The following is an 11,649-nucleotide window of genomic DNA, read 5'->3' as shown; positions in this document are numbered from 1 at the left end:
AGCCCATCAAAAGAGTTAAACCCAAAAACTTTTTCATCTCCTCCAAATTGGTGGGAGTCCACTGGGTAGCTCTAGCGTGGGGCTTAAGGCTGGCACTGTTCACCCTCAAAAAATTTTCAGCATACAAATTAGTCTGCTCTACAATCTCTGCCAAAAACACATCATCCATAAACAACTTGAAAAAATCAATAGGCAAAAAGTTTTCAGTGTTCACCCTACACCCTGGAACACCAGTAAATTCAGGCAATGCCGGCTGCACCATGCCTGGTGCAACCCAGAGGTCAGAACTTTCATCGTCAAGTCTTGCAGCCGCAGGCCGCCGTCCAGCTGCCTCTTGTCTCACTACACCAACTGGAAGTCTAGCAGCCACAGGCTGCAGCCCAGATGTCTCTTGCTGCACAAGTGGCACATCAATGTCCTCCGCAACCACAGGCACAACAATGTCCTCCCAAACCGTAAACACAGCAATGTCCTCCCCAACCACAGGCACATCATCCACACCAAAAGTAGCTTCATCAGCACTCAAAGTGTCTTCATCATCAGATGAAGCCATGTGTAGAGAAAACTCACTACCTGAATCTTCACCTCCCACCTCTGGCTCAGAATCAGAGTCAGACTCTGGACCATGGTCAGAGGAAGAATCAAAAAGCTGTCCAAAAACTTGCTGAGCAGTAATCCGGCGGCTAGCCATTATCCTTACAAATAAAGGAGTCTGCACAAACAACTCAACAACCCCAGCACTGCGCAAAGTACGATAAAAATGTAAGACTTTTTCACAAAAAAATATATTTAGAAAAAATATACAATTCACTTACAAGACACAACTACACTCACCAGCATCTACTCTGCAAAGACACAGCAAATAGGCAACGATATCCCACTAGAAAGAAGGAAAAAAAACTTACATCTACAGAAGGACACATCAAAAACAAATGCAAAACATGTTTTACAATCACAACAAACAGCAACAAAACATACTCGTATTACTACACACTTTGCAAAATAAACAATTACATTACAATTGAAGAAAAAAAAGGTCTCTTACCAAACACATGCAACTACAGAAACAGCAGAACAACAGAACCACCAGTAACAGAACCGCACACTGCAACAATCTAAAGAGAAAAAAAAAACAATACACATTAGAAGAAACAAAAACAACACACATTACAACAGGCTATGTCACAGGGTATGTCACAAATGGGGTGTCTGTCCCCAAGGGGGGAAGATTATAAATCATTATAAACATGGGCCCCCTGGAAGCAACCCTACGGAGGGCAGAGAGGCCAAATAAAGACACGGCAGAACATACTGAAAACAAATGGGCCCAAGGAAGCAACCCTTGGCCAAGGGGTCGCTCCCTATAAAAAAAATAACCCTGGAGTCTAGTGGGCTTTTCTATTCCCCCCCCCCCCCCGGGGCAGAAAAGTCTAAAAAAATATTAGGGCCACTAGGAAGCGACCCTTCCCCAAGGGGTCGCTTCCTTTTCAAATAAAAAACAAATCCCTGGTGACTAGTGGGCTTTTCTGCTCCCCCTGGGTGCAGATCGGCCGAAAAAACGGCCGATCTGCCCCAGGGGGGGCAGAAAAGTCTGAAAAATATTTTATCCCCCTAAGGAAGCGACCCTTGCCCAAGGGGTCGCTTCCTTTATAAATAAAAAACAATCCCTGGTGTCTAGTGGGCTTTTCTGCCCCCCCTGGGTGCAGATCGGCCGAAAAAATGGCCGATCTGCCCCAGGGGGGGCAGAAAAGTCTGAAAAATATTTTATCCCCCTAAGGAAGCGACCCTTGCCCAAGGGGTCGCTTCCTTTATAAATAAAAAACAATCCCTGGTGTCTAGTGGGCTTTTCTGCCCCCCCTGGGTGCAGATCGGCCAAACAAAATGGCCGATCTGCCCCAGGGGGGGCAGAAAAGTCAGAAACATTATTTGGCCCCAAAAGGAAGCGACCCTTGCCCAAGGGGTCGCTTCCTCGACAAATAAATATGCCCAAAAACAATCCCTGGTGTCTAGTGGGCTTTTCTGCCTCCCCTGGGTGCAGATCGGCCAAACAAAACGGCCGATCTGCCCCAGGGGGGCAGAAAAGTCTAAAACATTACTTGGCCCCCTAAGGAAGCGACCCTTGCCCAAGGGGTCGCTTCCTGCACACAAAAAAACAAACACAAGCAATCCCTGGTGTCTAGTGGGGCATTCCTGGTGCACGATCGCGACGCTGTGCGCGATCGTGCACCAGGAATGCCGTGCATTGGGACATCAGGGGAGAGGAAACTCAGTTTCCTCCCCCCCGATGCCTCAAGGCACCGAAAAATGGCCCCCCGCCCCACCAGAGCAGCAAACACGCACCTCGTTGCTGGACGCGCTGGAAACAAATGGCTTCCAGCGCGTCCAGCGCTTCCTGATGACGTCGGCGCGCGCTGTGCGCGCTGACCTCACCAGGAAGCGTGGGGGGGCCAGGGGGTGGCAGCGGAAAGTCTTCCGCTGCCACCCCTGCAAAAAAAAAAAAGATCGCTGCACGGGGGGGGGGGGGCGGGGACAGCGCCAGCGCTCCCCCCAGGGCTGTACTGATGACGGAGCGGTTCCGTCATCAGCACAGCCCAACCGATGCTGATGACGGAACCGCTCCGTCATCAGCATCGAAGGGGTTAATAGAATTCCAATGTCATGTGTGTACCTCTGAACGTTAGAGCTTAAATAAACAAAATGGTCACAGCTGCATGCAGAGTAAGTACTTTTTTGTGGATTCACACAAGTTCTGCACAATTAAAACATGTGTTCCTGATCCCAACATATGGCCAGAGCCAAAGCCCTTCTCTAGTGATGTTCACATAATTGTCTAGGAACAGCTGTGCTGTCCAGCCAGACCATAAGAATGAAGACTAATACCTAGTTTATATCTTTTAACTTTCCTGGCTGGTGCAATATCCTACTCTGTCTCTCAGCATGCTTGAGTACAGTGCTCAAAATTAACCATAGCCTCCTTGTAGATTCCTCTGTGCTAGGCCATAGCACTGGCAGGACCTAGCTTCTTTTACTTACATACACATGATGAAATCATGACTGCTGGCCCTGCAGACATCTAGCCACACTGCAGAGGAGGGGCATAACATGGCAGAAGAAAGTAAGTGAGGCGGATGGGAGATGGTGGAGGGTAACTCGAACAAGTCGTTGTTTGTGTTTGGGGATCTGTGTGTTAGTGCACATACGCTTTTGTGTGTGGTCTTGTCTGTAGGTGTGTCTGTCTATATCTGTGTTTATGTCTCTGTATTTGTGTGGTGTGCCTGATATCCATTGGGCAACCCTAACGACTGGTGACATCCTAGGCGTAAGGTAGCTAAGCATGAAGAATGGCAGGGACTCGCCTATGGGTTATGACACATTGTTGGAGTTGTGTCAGTTTTCTGACACACTCCAGCAGTGTGTCATTTTTGCACTACCAAATATGTCATCATCATCATCATCATCATAGAAACTTTATTGCGGCCATTTATAGCCATAAAAGCACATTTAAAATTCACATCATTTCATAGATCCAAGCTGAATTATGGTAAATAAATCAGATCATACATCCACGACTAGGCCTATAGTGGAAAATAATGAATTTTCATAAGAATATAAAATCGTCATTATGGGCATTGCATATTTTCAAACCAACCATAAAAATATAAGTTAAATATAAAATAATCATAACATTTCATAAACAGTCCCAAGGTTTAGGTCCAAATCCAAAATAATAATGGTGAATACCAAACAACTATCCCCCAAACCACCTCAAGCTAAGGATAAAAATTCCTGGGTTAATCATTAAGCCATAGAGAAAGGGGTGTTATAAATTGCTTGTAGACTACTCCACTTTTAACAAGTTCCTTCGTATTAACCACATAGCAAACAAAAATTTCGATATTACAACCACATGAACCTGGTCGGTGTCTGATTTTAGGGTCCTAAAAAAATCAAGGTAACTCCTAATACCCAGGTTCCTGCAAAGTTGGATAATCCACTTCTGCCTAGGTTGTTTGTATGCCCTGCAGAAGAGCATTACATGACCATAGTTTCTTCTTCCGCATGGCAACCAGGACAGGGACAACTAGATACTCCCGCCCACTTATTTGTAATAGCAAGTAGCGGTAAGGTTCCGTATCTAAATTGTAGAAACAACTTCTTAGCTAGTGTCGGTTGAATAGAGTCCAACACCCGCTCAAACTCATAGTGGCACTTAAAATCCAGGAACACATGAGTTAAGCTCGCTGATTTTACTGTCCTCATGATTTTGGTCAATTTGAACTCTTTTATTGCACTTGCCAAGGTTTCCTTAGAGATAGCGGGGCAGGAGACTTCTGGACACAACCAAAGATTCTCCTTACCTAGTGCCCTAAGGGAGTCACTTATAAATGAAATCCAAGGTATACTGGCAGCACCTAGTGCTGACATAACTGATTTTAGTTCTTCCCTATAGGGTTCCAACTCCATAGTACTCCACAACCGCCACCAGTATTGCAACAGGCGTGATTCTATAAGGCCTGCAATGGGAAGGATGTTCAAGTCCATCCTCACGGGGACTAGTGGTGTACTTTTTGGTAGAGTCAGAATTTGTCTGATGAAATTATTCTCGATTTTTGTGAGAGTATTAGTTGGCCTATGCCCCCACAATTCCGCCCCATATAGGGAAGATGCTCTAACTTGTACCTTATAAATTTCGAGAGGTGGGCTTATAGTCTTTGAAACACAATTTTTCTGGACTTTCAGAATCCCCCCAGCAGCCTATATCAATTTTAGATTGGCCTTATCCATTTGTGGGCCCCATCGCATTTTATCATTCAGTGTTAACCCTAAATAATCAAATGTGGGTACCCTTTCAAGGGATCTACTCTCCATTACAGGGTGTGGGCAGTTAGTGGAATTAGCATTAAAAACCATATACTTGGTTTTGCTAATATTGACCACAAGATTCCTCTTTTTGCAGAACTCACTAAAAACATTTTGCACACGCTGCATACCCATTGCCGACTTTGAATGCTGCAGGGTATCATCCGCAAACATCAGTGCGGGAAATCTACGGAAGGCCAATTTCGGGGAGTCTATATTCTTAGTAGCAGATAGGTCCTGAATTAAGCCGTTTAGGAAGAGGGAGAAGAGGGTCGGCGCAAGCACACATCCCTGCCTAACCCCCTTACCCACGGGAAACGTAGCCGTCAGTTGTCCATTCTTGCCAAATCTGACTCTAGCAAAAGTCTCTTCGTGGAGATGTTTAAACTGGAAGCATAGATATGGTGGAGCTCCCATAGCCAACAGAATACTCCATAGTTGGTTGCGATCCACCATGTCAAATGCAGATTTCAGATCCACGAAGGTGAGGTATAAGCTCCCTCCGTCCAATACTACATGCTTCCAGTGAATAAGCTGGAGCCTAAATAGCTGGTCTATAGTGCAGGTTTTGGCCCTAAACCATGCTTGCAATGGGGTCAAAATATCGTGATCGCGAATCCATTCCTGCAATCTTTCTAACAGCACCCTTGCGTATAATTTTTGGGATACGTCGATTAGGCTAATGAGCCTATAATTAGCCGGCTCCAGGGGGAGCCCTTTTTATAAATAGGGATTATCTCGGCCCCTGCCCATGTGCTAGGGGCCTGAAGGCCTTGAAGAATTGCATTAAAGAGTAATTGAAGATAAGGTACCCACACTAACTGTTAATTTTTATAAAGGTCTCCCGGTATCCTATGTAGTCCTGGGGCTTTATTCAATTGAAGCTTATCCAGAGCTAGTTTGACCTCGGCCTGGGTACAAGGTGGTGTATTCCACGAGGGATCAGAAGTTTGGAGGGAGACCGGCGTCTCACTTACTTCAATTGCCATAATTAATTATATTTTTCCTTAAAATAGTGGCGCCAGGCTTCCTCTGCAATATTTGGTTCAATGGAGGTCTTGCCCTCAGGCTTCCCTGAATGGACCAAATTCCAAAAGGACCTTGGATCTTTTGCATCTAGGGCACTCCTAATTGACTGCCATCTATTTACTTTCCATTCTGATTTACTATTAAAAACAATTTTCTTAAAATTTTGCCTAGCATCCTTTATACATAGTCGATCACCCCCCTTTAGGGCTGATAGGAGGGTTAGCTTTGCCAGCCTACAGCCCTTACTGAACCAAGGGTTTTTTCCCCCGATGCTGTTTGTGGGTAGGTAACCTCTTAGAAAAAAAGTACTCAGCCAGGGTCACAACCAATTCCTGGTGTATTGTACCTAAGTCATCACGGTGGCCAATATTAGTATTGTTTCCAGAAACAATCCTAGCACTTTCTAAAATGGGAATGATACTACTATACATACTATTTATTGTCTCCGGAGTTTCAATAATTGTGGACCAACGAATGCGCCTCCCTCCCCCCACTATTCTGAAATTACTATTAGGGGGATACGATTCCTTGATCTGTTTCCATCATACCAAGATCCAGCAGAATGACCAAAGGATTATGGTCACTTTTGGTGCGCTGTTCGACAAAAAGTCAACCACTTTGTGCCAAATTAGAAGACTTATTAATAAGTAATCAATGACAGAAGCCTGGCATGCCCTCTCAAAGGTTGGATGCCCAGGGTTATCACTCAGGAATCGCCTGTTACAGGCTCTGAGGAAGAAGGTAAGTGTAAGCGAGGTCATTTGGAGAATTAATGGATTCCACCCCCTTTACCGGATATGTGTTTGGGGGTGGGATTAGCCAGAGTGCATCCTCATCACTTGTGATAGAATTTGTGAGGCCACTCAAGGGTTCATAGTGACAGTTAAAGTCCCCACCAATCAAAAAGGCACATCGCCAGGGAGAGAATTTAAAATGTTCACCAGGAGTCTAAAGTCGGGGATATTCCACCATACTGAACTGGCCTGCAAAAGATGTTAATAAGTGCCAGGTTTGGTACTTTTCAATGGATTATGAGGATACAAATTACATCAGGGGAGTGAGTATCCACTCTTCTCACCTCACACCCAAGATGTGTCCCTACCCAAATACATAGACCCCCTGATGGTCTGCCTCTGAGGCCCTTCACTGCCAGCTCGCAATATGACACAAACCCAACTCTATGAATAGGGCCTAAGGCCCATGTCTCTTGGAAGAGGCAAATCCCATACAAATCTATAAAATCTCCCCAGCTTGGATGGTCAAGTTTAGCCGCAAGGCCCGCAATGTTCCATGACAGCATTTTTGTGCCGCCTTTGGGATCTTCCACATTGCTCCCAACATTTCCCACTGGGCCTGAGCTATCTAATGCATCCGGGAAACTAATGTGCATGGCCGGGGGAGATACAACTTTAGACGATGGCGGGGATTCACTGGACAAAGTATGTACATCCAACGTTAAGACCTGCTTCCCATCTATCAGATCTATGGTGTCTCTAATTAAATGGTTAATGTCGCCAGGTCGTGATGCCTCCCCAGTCAAAGTGACCCAAGTATGCCCAATAGGAACCCCTCCTATATTTGTTGTCCTCTTTTTCTTCAATGGTCTATCCGTAGGTGTGATAGTAGATGGTAGTCAATCAACCAGATCGAGTACACTAATTCTATTACTCGCTGGAAGATCCAGGGATTGGTGGTTTCCTCTAATTACCTCACCAAGACTCGGGCAACAAATGGAGCTCGCCACCCTCTTTTAATTCCATAAAAATCATGATTAATACTATAGTTAGGTGGGGGATAAAAATAACTTAAGTCAAACGATTGGATAGATTTTTGCAAGTTTTGCGGAGGCCCCCCACAAACATATTCAACAACTCTACTGTCCTTAAAGTTAATAACAATACAGTCCCCCTCCACATCTTTTGGTCTGCAACCTACCCATCCCACTCTTCTGACAAATAAAATTTTACATTTAACATTTCTAGGCAGTGGTCTATTTTGATTCAACCAGTGGATTGACTTATTCTTTAGTTCTGTATAAGACTCAGTCACTTTTTCACCCAGTTTGGGTACCCCTGTTAAAACAACTACATAAGGAACACTTTCGGGGGGTAAATCAATATATGGTAAATTGGACCATTGGGCGAAGCGGGTGCGGCCAGCAGCTAAGAGGCAGCGGCTGTGGGCGGATCTCTGGAGCACAGGTGAGATGGTTAGGTAAGCTCCTGGGACTTCGAGTCCCTTCTCAAACAGTCCTTGCCCCGCAATTAACACTCCAGGCTCAACAAAGTGGCGAGCAGCTAAGAGGCAGCGGCTGTGGGCGGGTCTCTGGAGCACGGGTGAGATGGTTAGGTAGGCTTCTGGGGCTTCGAGTCCCTTCTCAAACAGTCCTTGCCCCGCAATTAACACTCCAGGCTCAACGAAGCGGCACCAGATATGTGAGAATCCCTGACATATCTGTAAATCCTTGAGCCATGGAGCACCTTTTGTAAATACGGCGCAACCATTTTATAAATGAGGCCCTTAGCGGGCATCTGTGATATATGGTGACCATTATTAAATACTGTGACCATCTCTGGCCTCCAGCCGGCGTTTCTGCTATGAGGTAGGCATCCTGTCCATCTGACAAGTATTTCTGGTAAATCACTGGCATCCATGATATGAAATATTGGGAAAGCAAAATTGTGTATTTTTCAAAAACGCCAAGCTTGTGGGTATTAGAGTGGCTGAGGTGAGAATCAGTGAAGTTACCAGAAAATAAAGGTTAGCGTTTGAGAGCAAAACGAATGCATGTTAAAATACATGGACATATGCCGCTTGAGGACTTAGCTTAGTTTTACTTAGCAAAACTCATAATTTAGAATTTCATAGCGAAATGTGTATATTTTGAGAGAATGGAAAATTGAAGGTTGTGGAAAAGGGACTGTATTTACCATAGATGAACAGTTGATAGATGAAGGAAAAGACGCGTATTTTAAAAAAACGTGTAAGGTTATATTTGAGGGAAATTAGTTTATTCACGACAAATTATCTTTTAATATCTCTGTAATATTTTATTATACCATTCAGGACCTTCCATGTAGATTATGAATCATTGTGTTTAACGTGTAAAAGTGTAATGCTGAGAACTGTCTGATATAGTTAATGGACCACGTTGGCCCATGCAGGCTATTTCTGAACTTAAGAGAAAATGTGTGTGAAGGTCCGCCTTGTAGGGATGGCCTTACTCGAGAAGAAAGTGCAATCCTGTTAAAGTGCCACGAGTCTTTTCTTTTAAAATCTAGCAAATGTGATAACTTCTTTTCTTCTCTTCCACTATTAGTTGTGCTGATACAGTCCCTCAAACATCAAACAGGTCTTACAAGGTGTATGCATATTGCATCTCGAGAAAGTGGTCTTGTGGAGTGTCTGCAAACATGTAGGAAATAGTGGGAGCAGCGTAGACATGCACCCAGGATGTGTGTTGTTGTTAGGTACAAATAAAATATACATATGTGTGATCCTAGGGCTCAGATATCTGTCATAACTGTAAATAGTCAGGAGTGTGTGAGCCAAGAGACTGAGTGGGTGTTGCACAGTGACAAGCGTCGGCATGACAACCATCACGTATGAATATTGGCGCAAAGGAGGAGTCCATGTTTGAGTGGAGAGAGTGCAAGGACCTCTTACCATTGTGGAATGTGTAATGATTAACAAAAATACAAAGCTGCTATTCAGGGAAAGTGTGTGTGTGTGTGTGTGTGTGTGCGCAAGTGTGTGTATGAGATAGATAGAGAGAGAGAGAGAGAGAGAGAGATTGAGTGTGTCTGTGTGTCTGTGTGTCTGTGTGTGTGTGTGCGTGTCTGTGTCTCTGCATTTTAGGGGTTAGGGTGCCACAGGAGTATGCCCTGTGGGGCATGAGGTGTGTCTGTGGAGAAAATGAAGCCTAAAAATGTTTTTTGTTTGACAGCACTCACTAAAGTCCTGTTGGAGAGGAACCAGATGATGCACAACAGAATGACCATGAAGCATTAATATTCTAGTGTGGCAATGTAATGCAGTTAGACCCCAACAAACAGATGCAATCAGGAGTGAAGTGCACCTGCCACAAGAGCCCAAGAGGTGGGTCAATGAAGATATATACATATATATTTGTTTGTGTTCTTCTTACATGCCTTACATATATTGCACTTAAAACACAGATTGTATTTCAGTAATCAGACTCTTATAAGGTTGTATTTGAGTGAGATATTCCTCCAATAAGTTATGCTAGGACGCAACACTCTAAATTTGCTCTCCTCAAATGTATTTTTTTCTAACAAAGTTTTTGAGCATAGGATTAGCACAGTGCCATCCACTCCGAGTTAGAAATGGACAAAGTCTTTAACCTTTTATACAGCAAAGGCTGTGTTCCTTTTTGACCCGGCGTCGATGGCATTTTTATAATCCTATGCTTAAAAACTGTGCTGAAAAGCAGACATTAGAGGTGAGCACATTTAGAGTTTCTCTAGTGTTGTAGGGTGCTCTATATATAGAAGCTTCTCTCCACCTAAACCCGGGAACTACCCAGAGTTCTCTACTTTTTTTGCATAATTTATGCTTCTCTGTAAACCTGAAAGGTTATTGTTTTGATATATATATTTATATACATATTTATTTACATCCCCAAGCTGTCATATGGAGGAAACCAAAAGGCACGTTTGGCCCCATTTGCTTGAGGGAGTTTGCTTCATTAAAGGCAAGAGAATGGTACTCAGCCATAGGTGTATGTGCCTTTTAATTAAGTCTGGTGTTCATGGACGATAGAAGGAGGTGGGAGGCCCTGGTATGGGCCCTGGTAGATATACCTATACACACGTAATCCACTCCTCTTGCACTCACTGCTATCACTGGACAATGAAAATCCGACCCTTCCATATTCATGACGGTCAATATCTAGATAGACCCTTAGCATCACTTAATGTGGCGGGTTGCGTTTAGGTGTAGAGAACAAGGAGTTAAAATTTGGCAACTCAGCTTTTATACCTGATTATGGACCATTTAAAATTCAGCAATAGTAATATTCCTTTTTATGAGCCCCTGCCAGGGTAATTATCTACATACCACAAATATTGTTTACAGAACCAAGATACCCATTTGGCTGAGTTAAAGTGCTTTAACATCTGATTTCTCAGCCTCATCTGCTTGCCCAATTAGTAATCACTTCTGATTGAAATGAGGTGTCATTTTCATAACCAGAGAAGAGCACCAGGTTACGTTGATATTTTCTGGAGTAATAGCTGAAACAACAGCTGTTTTATCAGACCCAAATGCCTCCCTGGACTAATTATGTGTTTGAAGCATCCAAATTACAACAATGTAATTTCTTACAACTAATGTTCTAAGAATCTACAGGAAGTATCTTAGTGCTAGAGGACTTGAGAGCATTGTGAGAAATAAAACCACTCATCTGCATCACTATTCCTGTTTTGGAGAAAGATGTCTGTTGAGGATGAAAATATGCTGTAGGGTAGAGAATACATTCTGTTCTGTTCAAAAGTTGTAAACGTTATTTTTGTTGGTGGCATCTAAGGTGATGTCAGTGCTTGCCTTTGGCGTGGCCACTGCTGCGTTTTGCCTCACCTGACCCCAATAAGCAGCTTGTCCAGACAGGCTCTTGTAATGGTGCCTCTCCCTGAGCACAGCAAAGACTGGGTTTGCCCAGGAGCAAGTGGAGCAGGTTTGAGTCACTGTGACAGTGCTCTGTATTAGGGCAAAGAAGGTTTTTCATAACTTAGAAACTGT

This window comes from Lissotriton helveticus, chromosome 10, assembly GCF_964261635.1.
Source record: "Lissotriton helveticus chromosome 10, aLisHel1.1, whole genome shotgun sequence".
Lineage (NCBI taxonomy): Eukaryota > Metazoa > Chordata > Amphibia > Caudata > Salamandridae > Lissotriton > Lissotriton helveticus.
This window is presented reverse-complemented; position numbering follows the sequence as displayed.